General features: G+C 42.7%; 1 protein-coding gene across 2 annotated transcripts in view; it reads right to left on the bottom strand.

The window, feature by feature from the left end:
* The window catches only part of slc8a2b (solute carrier family 8 member 2b), a 47,189-nt gene extending 25,325 nt beyond the window's left edge, over positions 1–21,864 (bottom strand). The window contains exons 1-2 of one of the 2 annotated variants that reach the window (XM_088300326.1): positions 21,731–21,864; positions 6,627–6,666 (exon numbers count right to left, since the gene is read on the bottom strand). The gene's annotated coding sequence lies outside the window, so the exon portion shown is untranslated. The remainder of the gene's footprint in view (positions 1–6,626; positions 6,667–21,730) is intronic. The other variant, XM_088300327.1, reaches the window with a different exon arrangement.
* Positions 21,865–25,432: the final 3,568 nt, after the last annotated feature.

The following is a 25,432-nucleotide window of genomic DNA, read 5'->3' as shown; positions in this document are numbered from 1 at the left end:
GCTAAAACGCTTTTCTCGAAGCCATCATTAACTTCTTGAAGATGTTCACGTTTGACACGCGGCCACCCACGCATCCCCCACATCTTGGATTCAACCCACTTGTATTTGTGAGCCGCGCCCACCACTAGAAAAAAAAAAAAGAAAAGAAAAAAAAAGAGCAGTTTAACATGGCGGTCACACAGATCTGATGACAAGGTCTTGATGGCGAGTGTCAAGAGAAAATGAGAGTGGTTGGAAAAAACGGGATAAGATTGACGGGAGACAAGACTGGCGAGGATTTAGGCCGAGAGGCTGTGCTGAATAATAAACGAGCAGTGCTGAGTGCTCAGAGTTAACAAGGCCTTCTCAGTTTACAACCTAAATTCTAATATTTGTTCCCCGAAAAAAAAAAAAAAAAATTCCAATGCTTTATTCTCTTCATTTCGCAGCATTTCTCTTGGCTCAACTGCTTCAAGTCGCGCATGGGGATTTTATTTTATGTATTTATTTATTTGTTTTATTAATCTGCCCCTGCAGGGCCGAGCAAACCAGAAGTGCCGGCCCGTGTAGTTTAAAATACATTAGCAATGGGACTGCAGATGTGTCCTCACAAGACCATCAAGACGGCCCTCGATGATGTCGACGTTATTCCGAGCACTGATTGGTCGGTCAGAGCGACACTTGTTAGATTAAAATATGACCGGCAAAACACGTCTGCAGAAATCCGAACACATTCATTCATTTAATAATCAGCATCTCGAGTGATGGATTTTATTTCATGTCTAAAAATGTTTTTTTCCTCATGTTTTTACACAAGCGGTAATCCGGGACTGCTCCAGACGGTGAAAGTGGCACACTTGTGTGCCTTTATATTGGATTTTAGTGCACTATTGATGCGTTCTATAACCGCAACATGATAGCGGCGGTTTTAAGAGGAGGATTAAGTCAGGTAATTCCCCACTGAAGGACCAAATGCACGGCCGCCACTGCCAAAAGAGCGAGGCGAGGGAGCGGAACAAAAAGAGTAGAAGAGCAGAGGAAAATGTCGGCCGACGACATAAACACTGAGTAATTAGGAGCGCTTGAAGCAGATTAGAGTTGAATACAATTAGCGGCAAATGTGTGCGAGGTCATTCTGAAAAAGAAGACATCACTGCCGGTTATATGTAACTGGCTGAGCGGGAAACAGCTGCAGAAGGACACGACTTTCACGTCCTCATTACACAAACTGTGGGAACGGATGGAGTGGGAAACGGCTTCTGAAAAGCGGGAATGAAAAGTCGCAAATGTTGGGAAGATACTCTCCCTCGGATGAGGTGGACAATGGACCGACAATTTTTGACAAATAGTCTTCAGTCACACGAGGACACCTGCTCAAGAATTACAAAATGCATCCCATCGCTCGTCTTGCCAGTTACTTCTTATCAGAAGTGAGCATCGTCAGTACGTCACTAAGTTCCCGTCAGTATTTCAGACTGACTCACATGCGCCCAGTCAGTCCCTCGTTGGTGAGAGCCAATCGGCGTCGAGAACATAATTTTTCAATTACGAATAATTTTAAACAGATTTTATTAATATCCAACTCCAAATAAAATTTTTAAACTAAAAACAAATTACTTTCTTGGAAACAAATACAACTGTATTTCATTAAAATCTTGAAGAAATTATTTTACTAATCAAGTAATTTGAAGACTTTGATGGAAGAAAAAAAACTGTTTTTCTGAGAAATACTCAACTTAATGCTTATAAATCTCATAAATTTGTTTTAGGTTAGAAAATACTTTTTTTTTTATTAATCAGAAAAAGTTTCCTACAAATTGTGAAAAAGAAATTCCCTCCCAAACAATTTTCCAACACATTTTATTGATGAAACAGTTAAAATTCAGTAGCATGAAGGCTTTAAACTTTTTAAAAAGATTTTTATGTAAAAGAAATTTTGTCTTCAGAATACCCAACTTTAGATTACAGTTATTTTCTTGTAAATTATATAATACTTATTTTTCTCAAAAAAAAAAAATACAACGTTACAAGAATACATGAAAATTATATAATCCTACTGGTCACAGGACATTTTTTTTTAAACAAAGCAACATGTTTTATTTGATTATTTATTTATTTATTTACTTATTTTTCCCCTATGACTTTATCCCCAGAATATACAATGTAGCTTTATGATTTTTTTCCAAGCACGCCTGTCCTTGAAACACGTATGTTTTGAAGCAGCCCTTAAACAAGTTGAAGCGAAGCATCTCGCGCCCCATCAAGACGCGTTTAAGAGGACACGGCTGAGTGCAAAGCATTTACTCAGCTCTGGCTCCCATCCGAGCGGCGGCCAATGAGATGCCGGAGCATCCGAGCGTGAGAGGAACTCATGCCGGCTGAAAAATATTTATTGTTGGCGGCGATGTATGGATCGCGCTTTCCATCACAACATGAGATGAGATTGGGACATGTTGCTCGAAGAAACAATCTCCTCCGTCTCCCTGAATCAGCAGCAAGCATTTTGCCTCTATATTTCTCAGTTTGACACGACAAAGTGGGCAAACCGTTGTGGGGCACGTTTGATTTTAAGAATCTGTAACTATTTTGGTGACATTTTTTTGGTTTCCATTCAATGGGCATTGTGCATCTCCTTCTGGTGTGCGCATCTGGGCCACCAGGGGGCAGTATAATACACATATGGCTACGCATATATGGAGTTGGTTAAAACTCGTCTTCTGTAAGCTTAAGTTGAATGTGAACTTCAAATGGGAATGTCAACAAACTGAAGGCAGTTTTAAAGAATAATTCACTATCTGGTGCTCGTCAATTTTCCCTATTTGTTTCTTGAATTCTTGCTCACAAGTCAAAGCAATACATCAGCCAAACAATGGCTAAAAGGTCGTTCATATCTCAAGACATTGCTCACAAAAATGGGAGCAAAATAAAATATATTTTTTATCGGTATTAATAATTAATTTGATATGTATATATTTTTATTATTCTATTCTTTTATTACACAAAACATTTATTTTTATCCAACTATTTTTTAATGAATATATATATATTTTTTTAAACTAAGGGATCAAATAGCATCTTGAATTTGTGTGTCATTTCCAAAGTATGAAATAATGTAAACAGAAATTCTCCTGCAAGTGTAAAAAGAAGTTAAGAATTGTTTGTCATGGAATAGATATTTTTTGCATAAGTGTAAAAAGAAGTTAACCACTGTTATGAAATTAAAAGGGAAAGTCAAAATGAGTCTAATTTATCTTTGTCAACAAAGCAGCTTCTTCTCTTTTTTATAAAGCCAAATAAAAAGCAAACCACATGAGGCTAATCCTGCAAGGCCAACGATTAAGGACGTGTGTTTTCAGAAGTCTTTTTTTGCATAAGTAGGGAAAAAAACAGAATAGGACGTCCTCAGATCTCAGTTGAGCTTTGATCTGAATCAAAATTAGATTGGAATGGGATCTTTTCTAGTGTAAACAGAGTGAACTAGATCACTGCAGTGTCAATGATGGAAATGTTCTTTCATTTTGCGTCCTTACTTTTGTGCCAGCGTCATTGTTTCACCCCCACTTCCCTATGGTGGCTCTGCAAACTTTATTTAGTGTGTGCGTGGGCGTGCGTGAGCATGTGTGTGTGTCTCGAGCCATTCATCTCCCGCCAGATGCCCTCAGTCATTACAATGATCTTGGTTTCTCTCTCTGCCCTCATTAGTCTCCAGAACCAACATGGGTGCTATGTGTTTGTGTGTGCGTGTGTGTGCGTGTGTGTGTGTGCGTCCTCATCACTGCGCATGATACATGAGTGTGTGTGGCAATCAGCCTGCAGTCATTTGTATTTAGATGAGATTAGATAACCTGATTGGGGGATTTGCACTGATGGAAGCATCTCTTTTACACACACTCATGCACACGCACGCACGCACACGCACACACACACACACCACGGAGAGACACTGGAGTAATTCTGATGCAAGAGATGAACAAAAACTCGGGAAAGTGGAAAAGAAGGGAATGAAGGAAGGGGGAGCAAAGAGTGTCTGTAGTTAAGTAGACCATGGAGGACAGAGAAATTATTTAGTCACACCAGACAGACCACTGGAAGTGGGAAAAATGACCGAATGCCAGTGTGGCTTCTTGAGATTTTTTTGGTGGGTCTACTCATGATAGAGAGACACTGGCAAAAATTATTTGACTTCATGAAATTGGCTCAGGGGGGCTAACTTTTCCTCGAATTTGTGTTGTGTTTTCTGGCTCGTCATCAAAGTTGATCACAACGCTCCGCCCACAAGCAATGAACAAAACTCAAATTGCCTCAGCTGTACTGATGGCTAAATGAAGCTTCAAATCTGCTTCATGAAACAGTTGTAGTATTTTTGGACTCCTGTAGATGGCGCTCTCTGATCAACATTGGGCTGAAAGCATTCTGACTTGCCATTTTTCAAACCAACAGTGCCATCTAGAGGACTAAAAAAATACAACAACTGTTTCATGAAGCAAATTTGAAGCTTCATTTTCCCATCACTACTCAGCTGCACCTAGAAACTCTGTCCAGAAACGCTATGATATATAAATAGTAGATTCTTGTATCGGATCATATTAACAATTACTGTACCTAATAAATTGTCTGCTCCTGTGTGTGAGTGTGTGTGTGTGTGTGTTGTATAATAATAAACGTGTGATTAGACAGGTTACAGGGCTAATTGGAGATAAAACGAATATCTCATACCATTTCTGCTCTTTATGACCTCATTAGAGAGTGTGCGTGTGTGTGCTCGACAATCTTAAACTCACTCAGACTGCGCACAACAAGAATGTGCACACACGTGCATGCGAGACGATGGCCGTCAATTAGATCCTTGTTATGGATAACAATGTCTTTCTGTGTGTGTGCGTCTGAACATGTGTGTACACGTGCATGCGTGTGAGCACAGAAGACAACTCCCCTCCGGCCTTCTCCCGGGAAGCCAATTAGGAGGCAGGAGCTTGCACTCCGCCCATCATGTATCCGGGCAGAAATCATCAGAGACATAATGTTTAAGCATCGTTGTCGCCGTGACGACACCAGAGTCTTTCAAGTTGTATTGATGAGGAATATTAACAATTAAAGAGATGCTTACACTCAAATGCCTACTGCACCGCTTGCCCGCCTTGTACACAGAGGAACTCGCTCCGCAAGATGTAAGCCACTTGATTAACATTATGTTTACGCAGTGGGGGGCCTCCAAGACCTTCTCCGCTGGCCTAAAATAATCAAGAAATCATGATCATATTCTTCACATTGATGTCATGTGTTGTATTTTTAGGTGAGAGTTTTTATCCAATCAGAATTCAGCTAGGTCGTGTTGCCAGGCAGATTTCATAATACCAGTCGCACGCACTATTCATCCAAGGCCTTCAGATACAATCGTGCAGGCTGTGTTCAGTGTGAGCGACGGGGGCTTTGACAGACGATAGACAGTTGCGATAGCCAATCAGATCACAAGTTGGTTACAGTGAGCCTTCTCGCCTACTCGTGAGGGTGCAGCACTATGCAAAAGCAACACACCCGAAAGTCAACTGGCGACTGTTTGAAAATCTAAACAATATTCTTGCTTTATTTAAACCACAATGGCCGAAGGAGGGAAAAGTGTGGATTTAATTGCAGATACACTTGTGAGGCCATTTTCAAGAGAAGTTAGGTCGTCCAACACTCACTACACCCACTCACAAGAAATCATTTGACTTTCACATTGTCTACACTCAACTGATTTCAACAAAACGTGTCTGCCTCACATCAGGACCCCCTAACTCCACTTGCAATAAATACATTTTTGACCGACACCACATTATCCGTTTATCCTGCCTTCAACATCACCGGTTGCCCACTTTGCACAAATGCGCCTGTTCTACTTCCACACCGCTTGTATACCTTGAAAGCACCCACTTGCAGCGAACCGGCTGTCCGGCACATGATCTGGTTTGCTCAGTTTATTATTTGCTTTTACTCAACAGTCTTCCGCACCTCTTGTCTGCCTCACACACACACACACACACGCACACGCACACTCAGCTTGATAAACATGACATCATCTGTTGAAACCGGATAGTCCATAACCTCGTCTGCGATGCAGAAATCCCAACATGGCATATTGATTTCCGGCGCTTTCACTCACAGGAGTGATGTTAGAGTACCCTGAAGGAGAATTATTGAACAATCTTCAAATATTCTAGTGAGGTGGAGTTATGAATGCGTATGACTCTGTGTGCTGCTCCCAAACGCTAAAATCAGGCGCGACATGACTGGACACTGGCACTCAGGATTAGGTCATGGTTTCATCTAAGCGGCAAACGAGGTATGAGATGAAGTCGCACTGGGAAATAAGCAGGAACACTGCGACCAATTGGGCGTGATGGATGAGACTGGTGTGTGTGTGTGTGTGTGTGCAGAGAAGCAGGACAATATTGACAGGAAGCAGATGTCTGGCCATTCAAATACACACCTAATGTAAATATTTATATTTCTCTTCACACACAAAATCTGCTTATTCACTCACTTATAGCAGGAGCTGTTTTGTTAACAAATGACCTCATTTGAGGAGCAAACAAACAGATTTAAACTTTGTGCCCCAACTGTAAATGCCCGTTTGTACATGCACACATTTTATAGGTTTGACTTACCCGACTCAAACTCATGAGGGGGCACGAGGCCTCAGCTGCCCTGAAACCAGAATACAGAAATCCAATTATGATTATGCCTCAACTCTTTTAAGAGCGTCCAAACATGATTACAACATCTAATCTCATCACTCTGACATATGACAGGACGCGGGAACATGATTAGGACTGTGTGAGTGTGATCGTTTGCTTTGGTCTGGCTCCATCTTGTCATCTTTTCACACACTTAGCACTGCATTGATGCTCAATTGAAATTCACCGACCCCAATGCGAGTTAAAACTTGGCACGCGCGATAGCGTGTGGGCGGGGCCCCACAGACGCAGACCGGAACAAAAGATGAAAGATTGCTCCAAATGGAGCGGTCCACGTGCGTGGAATACCATTGCATAGTCCCTTTGGACTATATAGAGTATACTGTTTGTGAGATAGTCAAAATGAGCGAACACGACTGCCAACAAGAGAATAACGCACTATCACAAATTTGCGCCAAAAACATTTACATGAACACGCCCTCAAATAGTATGCCTGCCCGGTGAGCGACATGGTCCTAATGCCTGCCAATTTATCCGCTTATGTCTGCGTGCCGTGCGTGTCTATTGTTATACAAGCGACATTATTTTGAATGAAACCAGTGAGACAGAAGTGTGGTGCTTTGCTCTCATTTGTCTTTCCGTGGCTTGTTATTACGTGACTGTGAGCACAAACACACATGATTGACACATTATACACTCACTCCAACCTTAGACCACGACTGACTACTAAACCTTCCTAACCCTAAGCCAACCTTAAAGATGAAAGACAAACCCGGAGCCCTAAAACCAGCTGTATTCCAAACCCCAACCATTAAAACTGTGTCTTGTTTCTGCGTCATGAGGGTAGTCAACATTTAGCTCCTCCGCAGCAATGTGCGAGAATTCATTTCTGACTCTGAGAAATGCGTCTTCAGACAACAGGTGCATAATGCTCCATAAAAGAAAGCCCTAGGTCAGCCGTGGGCAAACTACGGCCCGGGGGCCACATGCGGCCCGTTAAACTTGAAAAAAAAAAAAGAATAAACCTTGTTAATGTTTTATTTTCTAAATACTGTGGTGTGTCAAACACAGATATTTTGTTGTAATGCTTTTGTTCGTTTTCATTTAAAATTAAATGTATTTTTTTTTCTCAGATGAAGTGAGGTTACCAAAACACTCCATCCATCTGCTCCTGGTCTGGCCCCTCTGTCAAATTTTAGAACCCATTGTGGCCCACCAATCAAAAAGTGCCCTAGGTGGTTCGAGAGGGATGAGCGACCCTCGCCTCCAATTTTTCTTAAACTCGCAATGCTTGCCGTGGCATACCCGTTTCTAAAGCTAAATGGTGATTGTGTGTGAGAGAGACAGAGACATTTATTTAGCAGCAATGCCTCAAAAGACATATTGGACAACTGTATGCGCCAGACTTGGGTACGATGCGAGACATTTGTGAGTTTGGTAGGGAACAAGAACGCGTGCCATTAATTTTCTTCCCACAAGACCTCTGCGCTCTCGTATAAAGTGTTGAGGATGCACCATCTTGTCGTAGGGACGAGCCGAGCAGTGGTGGACAGAGGTGCCTTGTTAGAGGGACGCGTATAGCGCCAGAGCAATCGAAGAAGCGCTGATAGGAGAAAGAATGAGCTGTCATGGTCCATTACGGCCGAACACGGGCTTGCTCGCTGTGCTCGAATAGCGGCAGAAAGGAAGAACGTAAACAAACAATAAATGAAAGGTTCAGCTCATTATAGATAAAGCTGTATTGTATTGTTGCGTATAATAGTTGTTGTTCTAAAGTTGTAATGTTGAGATATAAACGAGACAGAGGGGCTGGGCCTGGTTGTAAGAAGCAGGGAATTATTGGAAGATGATTAATGAAGACTCTTGAGCCAATCAAAAGGCTCCTTACAGTCTCTGCTTTCAGCTTTAGCATTTCATCCGTGCATCCTCCAAACAATCTTGCCATCATCCATCCCGTCACCCATTACTCTACCGTCATTAATCCATTCAGAAGTCTGTACATTATCCAGCCAGCTTTTCATAGAAAATATTCTTGTCAAGAAAAGTTCTGGTGTGATTTTCCACCCCTAAGCAAGACGGTTGCAAACTGAACCAGGACAGCACTTAAGAATGCTTGGCAAAGCTCCAGCAGCTTGATGAAAAAAGTAAGTAAAAAGTAAATCAGCTTTTGAGCGACAGACCACAAAACACTTGTGCTGGCAGCTGCCCCGTAAGGAAAAAACTTCCTGACACTGACGGATAACTTCCTAAAGTACAAATCAAAGCACCCCCCCCCAGACACCTGCCACCGGGGTTACAAGCACCTGAACCAGTCCATCACCTTGTGAAGCGAAGCCAGTGGAGGGCAAAAACATGAGGAAGAAGAGCATGATGAGCATCAGGGATCAAGGAGGTGACAGGAGCAACACACACACACACACACAAAGATAGAAGATGTCCATCGTGAAGGCCTGATGAGAAAGTGATGGACAATAAACGAAGGCTTCAATTAATCTTTTTGTCAGACAAAGCGAAATGACTTGGAAACAATGCTGCACGACAATGAAAAGGTGAAATACCGTTCGCTGTGAGCCAAACAGCAAAGCAAAATCCAACCGCTATTGAACATCATCTGCGGGGTGAAATGGAGGAGGAGGGGTGGGGGGGTTGTCCTCGTTATTTGACACACTTGGAGTGCTTTAGTGAAAAAAGCAAAAAAAAACCTTTTTTTTTTTTTTCTTTCCAGGTGGCCCAGGGAGCCATGTTGTTCGCATGTGTGCCTCACAGTCATAAATTCCGGGTTTGAATCTCAGGTGGGGCTTTTCTGTGTGGCGTTTGCGTGTTAACGAACACAGCATGCGTTGTTCGCTGTTCTTGAACGCAGCACGGTGGCAACGCCGTGCGCGCGCGTATGTTCGTGTGTCTGCGTGCACGTTGCTTTTGTTTGTTGTTTAGCACAGGTGGTCTCGCAGCAGGTGCAAACTTCATCAGAAGGTTCTCACTCGGTGCGTCATTCACCCTTACGGATTTTCAGGTCACAGCACACGCACACGCACGCCCACACGCACACGCACACTTGCAATGCATTTGTTAGTAGAGCTCATTCAGCATTTCATCTAATTTTAAACACAGCCAATAAACGGCCAAACAACTGTAGATCAATAAAAAAAAAAATCCAGATGAATTCATATGAAAAACAAGTGAGTGAATTTTTGTAAAATTAATTTGTCGATTCTTTGTTCCTATCACACACTCAAGAAGGTTTGGCCAAGCGCTGACCTTGTGACGTTGACTTACAAGAGTTGTGCGTTTTATGGCGAGTCATCAAACTCCACCCACAAGCAATGACCAAGCATTTTCAAAATTTATTGTTTTAATATATCTTTTAATCTTTATCGTCGTAACCGAACAAATTCCATCGTAAGAAAAATGCCTAAAATGACCCTGATTTTTTTTTTTATGCACATCTTGAGATTTTTTGTGGGTCTGCTCATACAATTTCATGTTGCTTAGTCAAACTAATTTTGAAAAAAAAAAAAAAAAGTAATCTGTGTCAAACTCTGGCCCTCGGGCCAAATTTGGCCCGCGGGCCAGAGTTTTCACTCTTGTTGTAATTATATTTGGCCCGCGAGGTTATAGCAAATGACGACTATACCATTTTACATCCTATATGATAAGAGTAAAATTGAGAATATTAAAGCAAATCTTGTTTAGGTCCACATTAAAAGGTTCATTTATTCAATGCCGGCCCGCGGCTTTGTTCAAGTTTTACTTTTCAGCCCACTGTGTATTGGAGTTTGACACCCCTGATCTAAGTTATTAGAGTTTGGAATTTTATGGCGAGTCATTAAATTTGCACTGCGATGTTTCACCCTCATGCAATAATGAATACTCCAAGTCCTTCAATTTTAGCGCTGCCCATCTGTCGAGCATCGGTGCTTCAAACTTGGTCGCAAGTTGCAGAGGTGGAGCACTCAAGTCACATGACTCAAGTTGCTGATTTTACAAGTTGCTTGGCAAAAACTGGCTTCTTGAGTCTTTTTTTGAGGGGGGTGGGGGGGTCTTCTTATTATAACCATGCTTGTAAAACAAGCCTCGGCGGATGGATTTTTTTATTTTTTATTCCTTGCAAATCAGACCTTGGTGCCAAGCACTTCACATATAGTCTTGTGTGGGTTCACTTTAAGAGAGATCCTAATTTGCGGTCCTCGTCTGAGCTCGCCGCTCCACAACTCATCTCATGGCTCGACAGTGGCGGCAAAATCGCTCATCTTAATTGAGCGGGCTTCCCTTTCATTCCAGTGCGTCTCTTCGGCCGCCGGCTGCCCAGCAGATTGACTCATGAATTCAACATTGACAACACCACCTCTCTCTTTCTCTTTTTTATTTCATTTTATTTTTTTTTTTTGTCTTTCTCCTTCTGTCACCCTAGCAGAAGACGCTCCAAATGAGACAATAACGAGCAATTTAAAATAGCGGCTGGAACATAACATTGTGACACACTGGCAGGTCGACTCAATGAGGAAGAGAGAGCGAGCTGACCCGAACGCGGAGGGCTGACACGAGCAATAAAAAGAGCTTCACACACACACACACACTCTGAATATTGCATATTTTTAGAAGCCTTCCTTCAAAAAGTTTTCCAGCAACAGACTAACTCTTCACTCCAAAAAAAAACAACCTAACAGACTGCAAATAATACCCTGGAGGACCATTGTTTACTCAACTGCAGATGGGGTAGGCCTTTTATGATACAAAATAAAAGTTCTGGGTTGTTTTCCAAACCCACTTCATGGGGAACCACGATTGTTGAGCAGTTTTTTTTTTTAACCCAAAGTTGGGTTAATTATTTTGACCCAGCAGATTGGGTTGAAGATTGGTTTTGGGCGGGATGAAGAGCTGAAGCTGGTCATTCTTTTATGTACTGGGTCAGGGTGGATGTTCCGCCCACAGAAAACGCTCGTGTTGCATCAGGAAGGCCACCCAGAGGGAAAAAAAAAAAACGAATGTTTTTCGAGCAACTGAATGAAACTTTATGAAAAAAAACAAAACAAAACGGTGCATTCAAGTAAACTGGGAAAAGTAAAAACTGAATGCATACAACATTGAGGTGGGCGGGACCGCATATGAGACTGAACAGAAGGCCGTCTCCACGTCATTATTTCTCGTTGTGCCGCGATGCCATACTTTGATTCATGTGCGAACGCGGTTTACGTGACTCTATTGGTGCTGCTGTTTCTGTTAGCAAATGAGTTCAAGGTTTATGCACACACAACACCAATCCTTAGTGATGCCGTTGCCACATCACATAAGATCCACTTCAACACTCTCCACTAATTCGTCTATGAGAGTTTTGTGTGCTTCTGCAGATGATGCTGTTTTGGTTAGCCACAGAGTCCAATTCCAGATAGGCCCGGAACTTTGGGCTTTAACATGTCCGCGAATCAACTTTTTTATTCTTTGATGGAAAAAGGGAGTCATCTCTCCTGCATTCCGACTAATTGGAAAGCAGGACGGCTACACAGATAGTGAATCACGCGTCATTATGGGATGTAAGTGGAGTGTTACACGTGGAGATAATTTCAATCAGCGCTTCGTGCACACACCTACACACACACACACTTACACACACACACGCAGACAGCCACATTAATCCTTGGCTTTAAATAAAGCCCGCAATTTGCGGGGTAAAAACCATCTCGGCGGTTATCGAAAGTGGTGGTGGAATTACACGATCCTCTTTGCCACAACGACTTGTCGGGCTTCATTCAGCATCAATTTATTCCACTGCACGGATTGTTTGATTATTTTTTGGATTGTGTTTGTCGTGGCTCAGCTCAATCCCAAGGGGACTCCCCAAACTAAGCTGCAAACCACACACAGTGAAGTTTGTAGAGTACATTTCACTCTAAAAAGACTTTTCGCTGTAAAAAATTTTAGAGTAAAATATGAATAAAATTAACTGAGAATTTTATGCTAAATATTTTACTCTCAAATTTGACTGTTTACTAGGAACAAATATCACTTTTTCCATATATATATTTTTTTTATACTTCAATATTTTTCTTCCTTTATGATTGTTGTTAGTATAGTTTATGGAGATGTGTATTGCGTCACCTTTAATGACGGACATGCAAAATGCCAAACAAGGCCTCTAAAGCTCCATTTCAGTGGAGCCAGGCACATCTGCAGCCGTAAAAAGCCCATCTGGTCCTCAGTCGGACGACTTCACCGATCGGACACAAATCTGGAAAACTCCCACAAAGCCACACTGGACGTTTTGCTCCCAGCTAGATGCGAGTCTTGCCAAATACGGAGATCACGTGTGATCGGATATGCAAATGAGCACATAGGCGGCAAAGCTAGCCATTACAGCGGACGCAGCTATTCAAAAAAAAAAATTCTTGTACAGTATAAATGATGCGCAACCTTGACATCTAGACTCATACAAGTAGAAGAAAATTAGATTTTGAATAGCTGTACATTGTCTTGATAAAAGACATTTTTGCTTTTTTTTTTCCGACATATAAATGACTTTTTGCTATCGTTCTTCACAACCCTTTTCACGGCCAGCAAACAAAAACCTCTTTCTTCTATTGACCTCCCTTCCTCCGTCGCCGCCGCTGAATTTCACCTTCACCGCGGCGGCTGCGGTTGCTGATAGCAAGCTCATGCTAATGAGCGTTATCAGCGTGTAACAGACACGCGCACGACCACATCGAGTGCACCTCTCCGGTTGGCTTCCCGATCAATTGTCCTCTCCTCACACAACTAAAGACATCATGTCATCGGTGACAAACTGCAGTCGGACCTCCGCCAAGGCGCAACAATCTCGCCAATGGTTCACTGGATCAGCACTGAGGCTCAACTGTGGATAAAAGTGCTTCAAACTACACTTCCGTTTTTCATCGCGAGTCACGTGATGATAAAACGCGCTCGTTATTACGCAATAACTGCCAGAGGCTCCCAGTGTGCGGCAACGTCTGACAACTTGACAAGACAATGATCACGCGCACGCGCGCACGCACACACATACGCACACGCACACCCCTACACACACGCACACACTCCCCCACGCCCCCCCCACACACACAATGTCAACAACAATTGCACGGATGGAGGCTAAAGGCATCTTATATAAGTCACTTATACTTGAATATACATCTTAAGCCCCTCTCATAGAATAGTTTGCCATCGCCATATGGCGGCACAATAACACTCACAAGAATCATCTGGGGTTCACAGGACAATAATCGGCATACACACTCACAGCGTGTGCTTACAGGATCAAAGATTAGGACATATTCAATCTTAAAATACAAGTTTGATCTTAAAGGAAGCAAACTATAAATTAAAAAAAAAAAATCTAATTCCCAGGCGTCTTAATAAAAAGTCCAGAAAAGAGATACAAGACTTGAAAGTATTCGGGATTGCTTTTGTCTTATGCAAATGCGGAGTGCATATTTTGTTAACAGGGTACCATGCAGGGGCGGGGCTAGGGCGTTGCGACAACGAAAGGGTTACTCAGTGATGCCATTTTAGGGGCTGATTCTCCCTTGTGCTTGAATTAGAGAAGGTCCGCAGCTGCACATTTTTTTTTTTTGTGTCACTGAAGCAGCTACAGGACTCTGGATCCGTGTGCACATTCTGCCAGATATGAAGCATATTTTCATTTTCACACTTCCGAGGTTTATACGGGAAGGTGAAAAAAATCATGTCGCATATTTTGAGACTTTTCACTGCAGCTGACGGTGGGCGATGATTGTCACATGCTCCTTCAAAGTAGCTCGTAGATGAGCCGCGCACACGTCACTGGCGAGGATCAGTCAAACATCTGGATCCACGAGTTCGTTCGTATCACGTTTAAAGTGTGACGTATTTTCCAAATGGATCTCTGTGGAATTCACGTCTCAGGCAAACTCTCCGATCTGGAAATTAAAGCCAACCTCAGACTTCATTGAATCACGCCTCTTTGGTGGCCGTTCATCACCAAGTCACGAATTACACCTTGTCAGTTAAAGTAGTGGATCAGTGCATGTGGCGCATGCAGCAGAGACAACCCCTTGCGTGTCAACAACTTCACCGAGCAATCGAGTATGTGCTCATCAGACGCTAACACAGCTCATGCTAACATTACGAGCCTTAAGTCTCATTTATTTATTTATTTAAAAGTATTTTATATTAAATGTTTTATTTTATTTACTTTAATTAGAAATAAAAATATTTAAGAAATTCTTTCATTTTGGTATTTAGGATTTATTTAAAAAATATTTTTTTGCAATTGTCACAATTTTTTATTCGTAATATTTTACTTTAATTAGGCGCCCACGCTTCAATTTATTAAGACACGTAACCTTAAGTCTTCCACAGAAAAGCAGATCAAGATGGATCGCGTTCTTACTCTTTGGCACAGTGTCGAAACATCTCGTTAGGATGCAATTTAGCGCAACCTACCAATTGCCAATATTCCCATTTCCCAATTCATTAAAAAGACACAGCTGCTGCTGATGATGTGCTGCTGCCCAGGGCCAAATAAATGAAGGTCACAAGGTATACAATGTGAGTAAGCATGTGTAACATCAACACACACAGACACGCACACACCCACACACACACACGCACACGCACACGCGCACACACAGGAGGCAAAGTCGCCATCAAATCAGAGGTTAGAGAGATGATACGTTGCAACAACCTGCACTGAAGCAGAAAACATTCGCTGGCTTCGTCTTGGATGGCAGCGAGATGATGTCAGCCCCGCCCACATGTCACCATGTGATTGCTGCTTGACCGATAAACGCTTTCCATCACGTTTACAGAAAGAAATGACGGATGTCACCTCAGTACAATAAGGCCAAGCAGTAGTGATTGGTAAACGAAGCTTCAAATGTGCTTCATGAACCAGTTGTAGTATTATTGGACTCCAGTAGATGGCACTCTCGGATCAACATTGGGCTGAGAGCACACTGACTTGCTATTTTTTAAAACCTTTATTTAAACCAACAGTGCCATCTAGAGGAAACAAAAATACAACACCTGTTTCATGAAGCAAATTTGAAGCTTCATTTTCCCATCACTGCGACAAAAAACATCAACGGTCTCTTTGCACTTAACAGCATGATGTCAAAACTTTGGACGGAGAAGTTTACCCTTCCCCGGTTCGGCTGAATATGACAGCAGTGTATATATAGGCTCGTGTAAACCGCTAAGTATGAGCCTTGAAGGGATATATATTTTTTGGGGTGGCAAGGTTGGCGGCAAGGTTGGCGCCATGGGCTGTGTGCAAGTCGTCATCCAAATTCAACAGCGCTCTAAGCGGTGGTTAGTTGTGAGTATTCGTCACAACACGCATTCCTCGACATGGCGCTACTCCACTTCACTGTCGTATGATCTGCCGCGCCGCTGTTGGGTTTCCCGGTTGCATGTTAATAGGTTTTGTGCCGGCGCACCGTCTTCACTTTAATCTGCTGCCCACGCGCTCAAGTCTCAGGACACCGGGAGAGGAAGACGTGGGCGGGAGCAACAACACACACACACGTTCAGACTGGCAAACACAAACACGCACACCCACGCGTGCATGCGTGCGCATACACAGTGAGGCAAGAGCCAACAGGGACAGGTGGTGTCATGGTTGGGAAAATGGAAGCGGACCTGGGTGTGGGTGTGCGCGTGTCACATTAGAAGCGTTAAATGTGAGGCTAAACGCTTCAATGCCAATCACAATATGTTAAAGTTCCTGGGTGGTGCAATAAAAAAGAAAAAAAAATGAAGTAAGATATGAAACAAAATTATGGTCCTTCTTCCCTTCCTTCAGTTCCTTCTACCTTTACTCACTCCTTTCTTTATTTCTTGCTGTCGTATTCATAATGAGATGCTCTGCTTATATCGAGCAGATGTGCCTGTAGCCGCTGTTCGATGGGTGACGCACATCTTGCTCCGTTTGTCTTTTTTTCCCTATCACACTTGCCCGTGTGTTAGGTTTTTAAGTTAATTGCTGCCATTGAATCAAAAGAGCCCAGCCAGACGTGGCCTGCTACCATTGGCCAATTGCAATAAGGGGCGGGTCTAGCCGGCCTCTGTCCCTATATTTGTCTCATGTAGCTGGGATAGGCTCCAACATGCCCGCGATCCTCGTGAGAATAAGCGGTTCGGATAATGGATGGATTGATGTAATTACAGAAGAAAGGAAGAATTGATGGAAAGATTGAAAGGTGAATTGAAGAATTAAAGATGGGGGAAGGAAGGAAGGAAAAATTGAAGGATGAACTGAAAAATAATTGATAGGGGGAAGGAAGGAAGGAAGGAAGAAAGAAAGACAGGTAGGAAGGAAGGAAGGAATCAGGATGGCAGGAAAATAAGGGAAGAAGGAAATGATGAAAGGATGGACAGGGAAGGCAGAAAGGACTAAGAAAAGATAGAAGTTATAGGGAAATATGGATGAAAGAAGGAACGTGAAGAAAGGGAAGAAAGTTGGTAGGAGGCATGGGGGATTAATGAATGGCAAAATGAAGGACGCAATGAAGAGGGAAGGAAGAATGAAGGCAGAAAAAGCGGGGAAAGGAATAACCAAATTCAGAAAAGAAGGGATATAAAGTAAAGCAGAGGCACGACGGGAGGGAAGCGGCAAATGAATAACGGAAGGAATGGAGAAAGAAGGAAGGGGTGAGAAGAAATGAAGGACCCAGGCAGAAGGGAAGGAAGGAAGGATGATCTAAGGGAAGGAAGGAGTTATGTAGGTATGTACGTAGATGAAGGAAAATGAGGTAAGAAGAAATCAGGGATTAAAAGAAGTGAAGGAAGGAAAAGGAGAAGGCCAAAAGGAGCATGAGCGCCTTCAATGCGACACTTGTGAGCGGAATCCCGTGTAAGTATTGAGCGGCATTCGGTCGAGGAGTGGGCAAGAAACACACAGGAAATGAAGCCCCTCATTCATATGCACCACCGACGGGCGAGCTTGCGCAAGTGGCAGAGTGGAGGCCGGTCAAAGGGCGACCAGTCTATGCATGCAAATTCAATAAATGGAGGAATAAAAGCGGGAGCCAGGTCCTGGTCACGAGACCAAAAAGAATAGAATGGACTGCGCGCACACACACACACACACGCCAATTCTCTCGAGACTTCAGCATAGCGAGCATCAGACGACTCCGCAAGGCAGTTTTGCTTTGTTCTTTGGCTTTGAAAAAGATGTGATGGCAAAGTGGACAAATGTGAATTGAAGCTGGCAAGGAGGTGTCGTTATGAGAGGAGGAGGGAGGAGGGAGGAAGTGTGGTAAGGAGAGGAGGACGTATTGAGATGTTGTTAGGAAAGAGGAAGCAATGAGATATTGTTGGGAGGTGAGGATGAGGAGGCATGGAGTGCATTTAGAATCAGGAGGTGGGGAAGAGAGCAAAGGGAGGGTGCAAAGTCAACACACAGTCGCATTCCTGGTCAAGGGAAAACCCGAAACAGAAGGTCATGCCAGTCTTCCGCGTCTCATGTAAGGCCAGAAGCCACAAAACGTAGTTTTACATTTTATTAAAGGCTCACAGTGCAGAGGTTGTGGGTTCGAATCCGGCTCCGGCCATCCTGTGTGGAGTTTGCATGTTCTCCCCGTGCCTGGGTGGGTTTTCTCCGGGTACTCCGGTTTCCTCCCACATTCCAAAAACATGCATGGCAGGTTGATTGGACACTCTAAATTGCCCCGAGGTATGAGTGTAAGCGCCTCCACACCTCCTTGTCTCCTCCTCGCTGTATCACACCCTCCCCCTTCATGCATATTAATTCCTCTTTTTGTTTTTCAAGGGAGTCATCAACTTTTCTGCAAGAAGGCCTCGGATCTAGCGCGTCGGCACCCATCTGCCGGATTGAATCCATCCCCAGGACTGCGATGATATGAGCAGCAGTCGTGATTTTTTGCACCCTCTCGAATCACAGCATTCATTAGCCTAATTAAAAAGTGTGACGAGCGGCTGCGGGTGAGTGGCAGCGAGTGGAAACAGTCCGCCGAGAATCCCCACCCCCCGAGAGCCATCGGAGAAGGCAGGAGGGTGTTGTTATTGGATGGGAAGAGGTAGTGATGGAAGAATGGAAGAGGGAGGGAAGAAGAGGACCCTTGGAGTGTGTAATTATGAGGAAAGGAGGGAAACTGGTGTCGTTAGAATAAGGAGGCACAGAGATGTAATTAGGATGAGGAGGAGGAGGAGGCTCGGCTTGTGTGTAATTACAAAAGGAAGGAAAAGGCGTAGTTAATACGCAAAGATGGGGAGAAAAGGTGTGGTTCGATGTTGGAGATGGATTAAGGAGGCAAGGAGGTGCTAAAAGAGGGAGAGGACAAAAGATGTAGTTCAGACTCACCTAAACAATGAGAGACATCAAGGGTGTAGTTTGAGGAGAGCAGGAGGAGATGAGGAGGTGTAGCCAAAAGAGGAGGTGAATGGAGGAGGGAGAAGGTGTGAGAAGAGGAACAGGAGGTAGGAATTTGTCGTTAAGACAGAGACCAGGAGGTGTTAAGATGACGAAGCAAAGAGAGAGACGACGTTAAGAGAGGAGGAGAAGGCAAGAAGGAGGCACAGTTAAGAGAAGAGCTCAGAAGGATGACACGGTAGGAAGGAGTCGTTCAGAAAGAGAGTGGGTGTGGTTAGGGTGATGGAGAAATTAGTTTCATTATGAGAGGAGGAGGAAACAAGGAGGTGGAGTTATGAGAGGAGGAGGCAAAAAGGAGGTGGAGGGAGGAAGGTTTAGATTTGGAATCAAGGAAATGAGGTGTCGTTAGGAGGAGGCAAGGAAGTGTTGATCGGAGAAGCGGATGACATGGTGAGACTAATGATGCAAGAATGTGTTACAGGAGGAGGCGGAGGAGGTGTAGTTAGGAGTGAAGGAGCAAAAGGAGGCATGAACACAGCAGCCATGTTTTGACGGCGGAAAATGTGTCAGCCACGGGAGGAAAAATGAAGCAGGATGCAGGAAGGAGAGCGAGAGGAGGGAAGAATGGAAGGTGGACTTGACAAGGAAGTGGGAAAGATGAGGGGAGGGGGCGAGCATTTGAAGGAGGAGAGGCCGATGAGGGATAAGAGGAGAAAAGGGAGGGAGGAGTCATGAAGGAGTGGCACAAAAAGCTGCATAAGCACGTTTGACAAGTCATCAGTCACCACAGCAAACGGGCGGCGCACTTCATTAATACGCAGCGTTCTGCTTTACGGTGGACAGGCAAGGAAGGAAGGAAGCAAGGAAGGGAGGAAGGAAAGGGGTTAGCCACATCATGGATGAAACACCACAAACACCAAACGAGGGAAGCCCCAGAAAGCTGCAGAGAAAAAGGAAGGGGGAGGGAAACGCTGCGCAGGGAAGCCCTGCTGCAAGGATCTCCTCTTCCTCGTCCTTTTCAGTTCTCTTACGTGTTCGCTTCACTTGCACAGCGCTGACCCAATAAAGTCCACACATTTGTCGGCAAAGCCACTAAATTATGGATTCATACAGAAAAAAATAATTTGGCAGAATTTTTTTTTTTTAATTTGTGTGATCGAAGCTGCAGTGGGCGCACCAGAAACAGCATTGAGACTTTATGACCCATTGGAGCCACCGTAGTTCAAGCCCATACTAAACAAATTTGCTTCTCAATTAAGTCACACAAAGATTGGAATTGTGTTTATTTCTATGATTTGTCACCATAACTACTCAAATAGTGGCCCTGCCTCAAATAGATGTCCTAAAACACAATTATTTACAGGGTGCATCATACACAAAATAAACACTTCCCCTAAATTATGACCATGAAAAATGCTAATGCTCCACTCTAGCACGTTCTCCAATACAAAATGTGGAGGAATAAAAATGTTGTTTCCCAACTACTCAAGGGTGCGTAGTGTAGTGATGGGAAAATGAACCTTCAAATTTGCTTCATGAAACAGTTGTTGTATTTTTGAGTCCTCTGGATGGAACTGTTGGTTTGAATAAAGGGTTGAAAAAAAAATGACTAGTCAGGCCAATGTTGATCAGAGAGTGCCATCTATAGGAGTCCAAAAATACTACAACTGGTTCATGAAGCAGATTTGAAGCTTCATTTACCCATCACTAGCGTAATTCACTTAAAAAAATAAACACCAAATAGCTGCTTTAAAAGACCACAAAAACATCTACTTCTCCACTGTCAGCTTTCCTCACAATCAAATACCCATTCTCAGTGTCCCAATTAATTGAGGGTAAGTTATGCACCTGAGAAAAACATCTCACTTTTTCTATCATTAAAAAAATTTCAAATTTCATCATGCGATTTTATAGACACTGTTGACGAAGTTGGTGCAATTATTTTAGTGAATGAATGAGAGTGTTTGAGGGAAAGTCAAGGACTATTCGCCAGCTCTGTTGCTAACCAAACCAGCAGCACATAGCCAAGCTAGCTTTCTCTCCCAGTGTCTATACTAGTCCCCAAAATAAACTATTGTAATCATACCGCTAACATTCCTACGAATTTAGCCTTCTCCGATCTGCAGTTGAGTCAATGAACTTCCCCACTGTGAGCGGACATTTTCTCACACTGAAACGGTTTTGGTAATCGCATTACTGTCTTGAACTATCGTAAGTATTTTATTGATTTCTCACATCAACTAGAAAACAAATTGCAGGCTCATGCACGAATATAACGCGCATGCGCACAGCTGTCCGTTTATCTAAAGATTTATAGAAAGTGTTTGTCAGTGCGGCAATTGATTTATTTGCATAGGAAACGTGAACCAAATCGTGTTATGCGGCATTTGATTTACAACGCTGCTCCTGTGGTCAATATGCAAATCAGTTGGCGTCTCATTAACTTTTACGGCTTCCTTATGAATTAAAAAGAAAAAAAAAAAGGCGGCGCGGCACTGACGCTGGAGCGTGCGCGTTCCCGTCGGGAGAAGTGCGTGTGTGGCGCCGCTCCCGAGAACAACTTTGGGAACGCATGCATGTCATCATGCGTGGAGGAGCTACTGGAAGCTTCGTTTTGCTGACGCGCTTCATTCTGACATTGTGGGCTCGCGCACTCGAGCCCACGCGGCGTACACGCGCACGCACACACACGTACACACGCTAACGAGCGACGAGCAACACATGTGAGGAAAACCAAACGTGTTCTTCTTACCTTGTGTTCTCCGAGTGAAGGTGATGGTTAGGAGGATGATGATGATGATGGTGATGAAGAAGGCGCAGGAGGATGTGCACCCGACGACATGTGCACCACCACTGAGGAAGGGCAGCATCATCATCATCTCCAGCACGTCCCGCCTCGGCCCGACCGGCACTCCCCTCCCCTCTCTTTTTTCCCCCCTCTCTCTCTTTTCATGCACACGCACACGCATAGGCTGAGTGCGCGTGTCCTCGTGGGGTTGAATGCTGGGGGGGTGAGTTTTTTTTTTTTACAAGCAAGTGCATCCATTGAGGAGGCAAGTGGGGAGGAGAGGAAAAAGTGGAAGAAAAGGAAAGAGGAGAGAAGGAAGGAGATAAGGTGGAAGTTAAAGGGGCTTTGTTTGCAAGGAAGACGACATGGAAAGTAAAAGGAGATGGGGTACAAAGTAATATGAGGCGAAAGGTGAAGTTAAATGAGGAGAGGAAAGCGATAAGGAGTTGAAGAAAAGAAAATGTAGAAAGAAAGACAACTTGGAAGAAAAAGAAGGAGAAAAGGAAAGGAAATGAGGCGAGAGAGAAAAGGTAAAGAATTGGATGCTGTCCTATTTTGGAAAACAAGGTGAAAAGAGGGAGGTCAAAGGTCAACGCATGATGCGAAGGAGATAATGGACTCCCAATTTGGGCAGAAAGAGAGAGAAAGGGCACACAAAGAAAGGTGATCAACAAGTTTCTGTGGTCAAGTGGTAAAAACACTTACGAGGTTCTGCTCTGTGTCTCTTTAGCAAACACGTCAGCGTCCACTTCCTGCGGCATCCAAATATGGACTGAAATGTCCTCCAATGAGAATAAACACAAGACAAGCTGGAAATAAACTTCTTTCCTTCCCACTGTACGGCACCGCGACTTTCTGTCATTGTCAATACACTTGGGAGAACAAAAAATGTTACAGAGTGGAGTGCAGAGGAACCTGGGCAAGGCCCACCAACAGAACCCAAATTGTTCTTTTTAAACAACACAAATAGAACACATGAAGGAATAACACAAAAAGTGCGTGCTGGACGTTTTTGGCAACTTTCAGCAGTGTGGAAGGAGTGGACTGGAAAACCCATCCCAGCTTTATTTTAATTTGGGAAAAAAGGTTTAACTGTATTTGATAAAAACACAATATTTAAAAAAGGTTCGTTAAAAAATGTACCTTAAAAAAAGAGCATGTAATTTTGTTATAGTAAAAAATGTTGTTTTTTTTTTGTTTTTTTTAAAGTTTATTTTATCAAAAATAATACAAATTTAAAAAATGTTTGGTATGTTGGGTGAATATTAAAAATAATTAACCCAGATTTAATAATTGAGTTAATTTAAATTTCAAACTTGCAGTCGGTGTGTATTTAAAAATCAGTAAAATATTTTTTAGCTAATAATAAAAAGTGATTTATGTCCAATTTAGGGGGCATTACGATCAGGGTTTCATGCTGCCGATTCCAACTCCATCATCCATGAGTGAGACCATATTGGATTTGCGACACATTTTTTTAAGTTTAGAGCTGCTCACTCAAAATTTTAATCATCGATTCATCTGCCATTTTTCTTTTGATTTATTGATGAATCCGATAAAAAAAAGAAAAACACAGCGCACTATTACAAAATATCAAACTACTTGTTACAGGTTTGCAGTGTTAAGGGGGCGTGGACGCTCCAAGAGCTCCAAATGTTTAAGCCACAGATTAATTGTATCTAGTGTCAAAATTAGGCAACTTCTTAAAAACCTGTCAAAAGCAATGTAATATGGATACAATAAACACGACTTGCTTGCACACCAAGTTCAAAACTCAAATCCATTTTGTAAACGTGTGAAAAAGTCAATTGGGGACATCCCAAGGGATGGCGCAAGAGGAGAGGAAATGTTCGGTATGAATTATAGATTAATCCCAGAATGCAATGTGCTGCACAACGCCATACATCCAAACACTCATCTATAATTCATGTCAATATCATTTTAAAGAATCTATATCAGGCCCTCACCGGTGGGCAGCTCATCAATGCTTGGGAGATTTATTAGGAAAGCTAGAAATGCTTTTGGACAATCTGTCTTGGGTGGTTGAACCATTCAGGAGAGGATAAGATGATACTTGGTACTACCTGTGCCATTTTCACAAGAGGAAACACCTCAGCGGTTTTTTTTCTGGATTTTGCAAGGCCTACAGAATATTGTGTTCTAAAGATAAAAAAAACATGCGGAGCTATGATGCAAAAAAAAAAAAAAAAAGGCTAAGACGTGTAAATACATCTTTGGGAGGCAGGGACGACAGTTATGAAAACTTATGTATACGTCTTATGGATTGAATGAGTTAATAAAGCACCAGGAACATTTTTAAATGTTAAAATGTTTAGTGATAATTGTAATAATAATGGTATAAGACAATTTATTACAATTTAATGATTCTTGGCATCAGATCTTGAACAATCTAAACTAGATGACACTGAAATGTTTTGAATCTTTTTAGTACCAGGTAGGACCTGGAACCTTTGGCGCATTCCGGGGCAGGTAGGTGAAGTATTTAATTGCAAGCATGAAGTATAGACAGTGTACAAGAGACTAATGACTAAATGGTAGCAGGTATTTAAAAAAAAATAAAAAAACTCAGATACATTTTTTGTAAGGAAACTTTATGTGTGCTTGATAAGCGTCACTCATCATCATCATCATCATCTTGGTTAGACAGGAAAAAAAGGCCTTTTTGCAGTTTCCAGTACAGCAGATAAGGTTCCTTATTATTATTAGAGTACAAAAAAAGGAAAAAAAAAATCAAAATTTCCAGAGTTCATTTCTCTCCTGCCAGGCGGAGAAAAAATAAAAATAAAAAAAGCAAGAAGAGAGAGAGAGAGAGAGAGAGAGAGAGAGAGAGAAGCTTTTGGTCCTGGAGTCTTTTTGTACGTGACTTCCTGTCTTTCCCCTCCCCGAATATGTGCCCCCCTTTTGAAAAAAACAAACAAGCTAACAAACAAAAGAAAAAGAAAAAAAAAAGCAAATCTGATATCAATTTAGATTTTTTTTCCTCCCCCAATTAGTATTGCATAGATTTGTTTTTTATTTCCTTTTGGTCAATTTTGGTTGGCAAAGACAGGTGAGAATGAGGAGGAAGAGAGGAATTCGAAAAAGAGGAAAAAGAGAAGACGGTGCTGAGGACACAGACCAGGGAGAAATTGCAACATTTTGCACGGATTGGTTAAAAAAAAAGGCAATTACTGATTGGTCAAAATGTGTTCTTTTTGTTTCTGTTTTTTGCCATTAGTCAAAGAAGCAAATATTTACTGTGCCCTGACAGCACCCTCCACTCTGGGAAATCAAGAAAAGAAAGGGCAAAAAGAATAGGTCACCTTATCCAGCAACATAGAGAATTGTGGGTAAATATGTTATCATTTCTTGTTGATCCACCCCACCTCGGAAAAAAAAACAAAAAATAAAAAGCAACAATTCCACCCCTCCCTTTCAAACCAATGCAGACGCCTCAGCATATAACTCTTTGATCTAATACACAAACATCGGCAGTCATGTGACAACCCCCCCCCCCCCCCCCCAACCCACCCACGCCCCTCCTTCGGAACCCTTGGACCCTTCTCCCCAAAATGATAATAAAATAAATTTAGCATAAGTATCAAGAGTAGTCCCCCCCCCCCAAAACAAAAAAGGCAGAGAGGGTGAAGTTAACAAGCGCCTTAC

This window comes from Idiotropiscis lumnitzeri, chromosome 7, assembly GCF_059441095.1.
Source record: "Idiotropiscis lumnitzeri isolate Australia: NSW breed Sydney's pygmy pipehorse chromosome 7, RoL_Ilum_1.0, whole genome shotgun sequence".
NCBI lineage: Eukaryota > Metazoa > Chordata > Actinopteri > Syngnathiformes > Syngnathidae > Idiotropiscis > Idiotropiscis lumnitzeri.
This window is presented reverse-complemented; position numbering and strand designations above follow the sequence as displayed.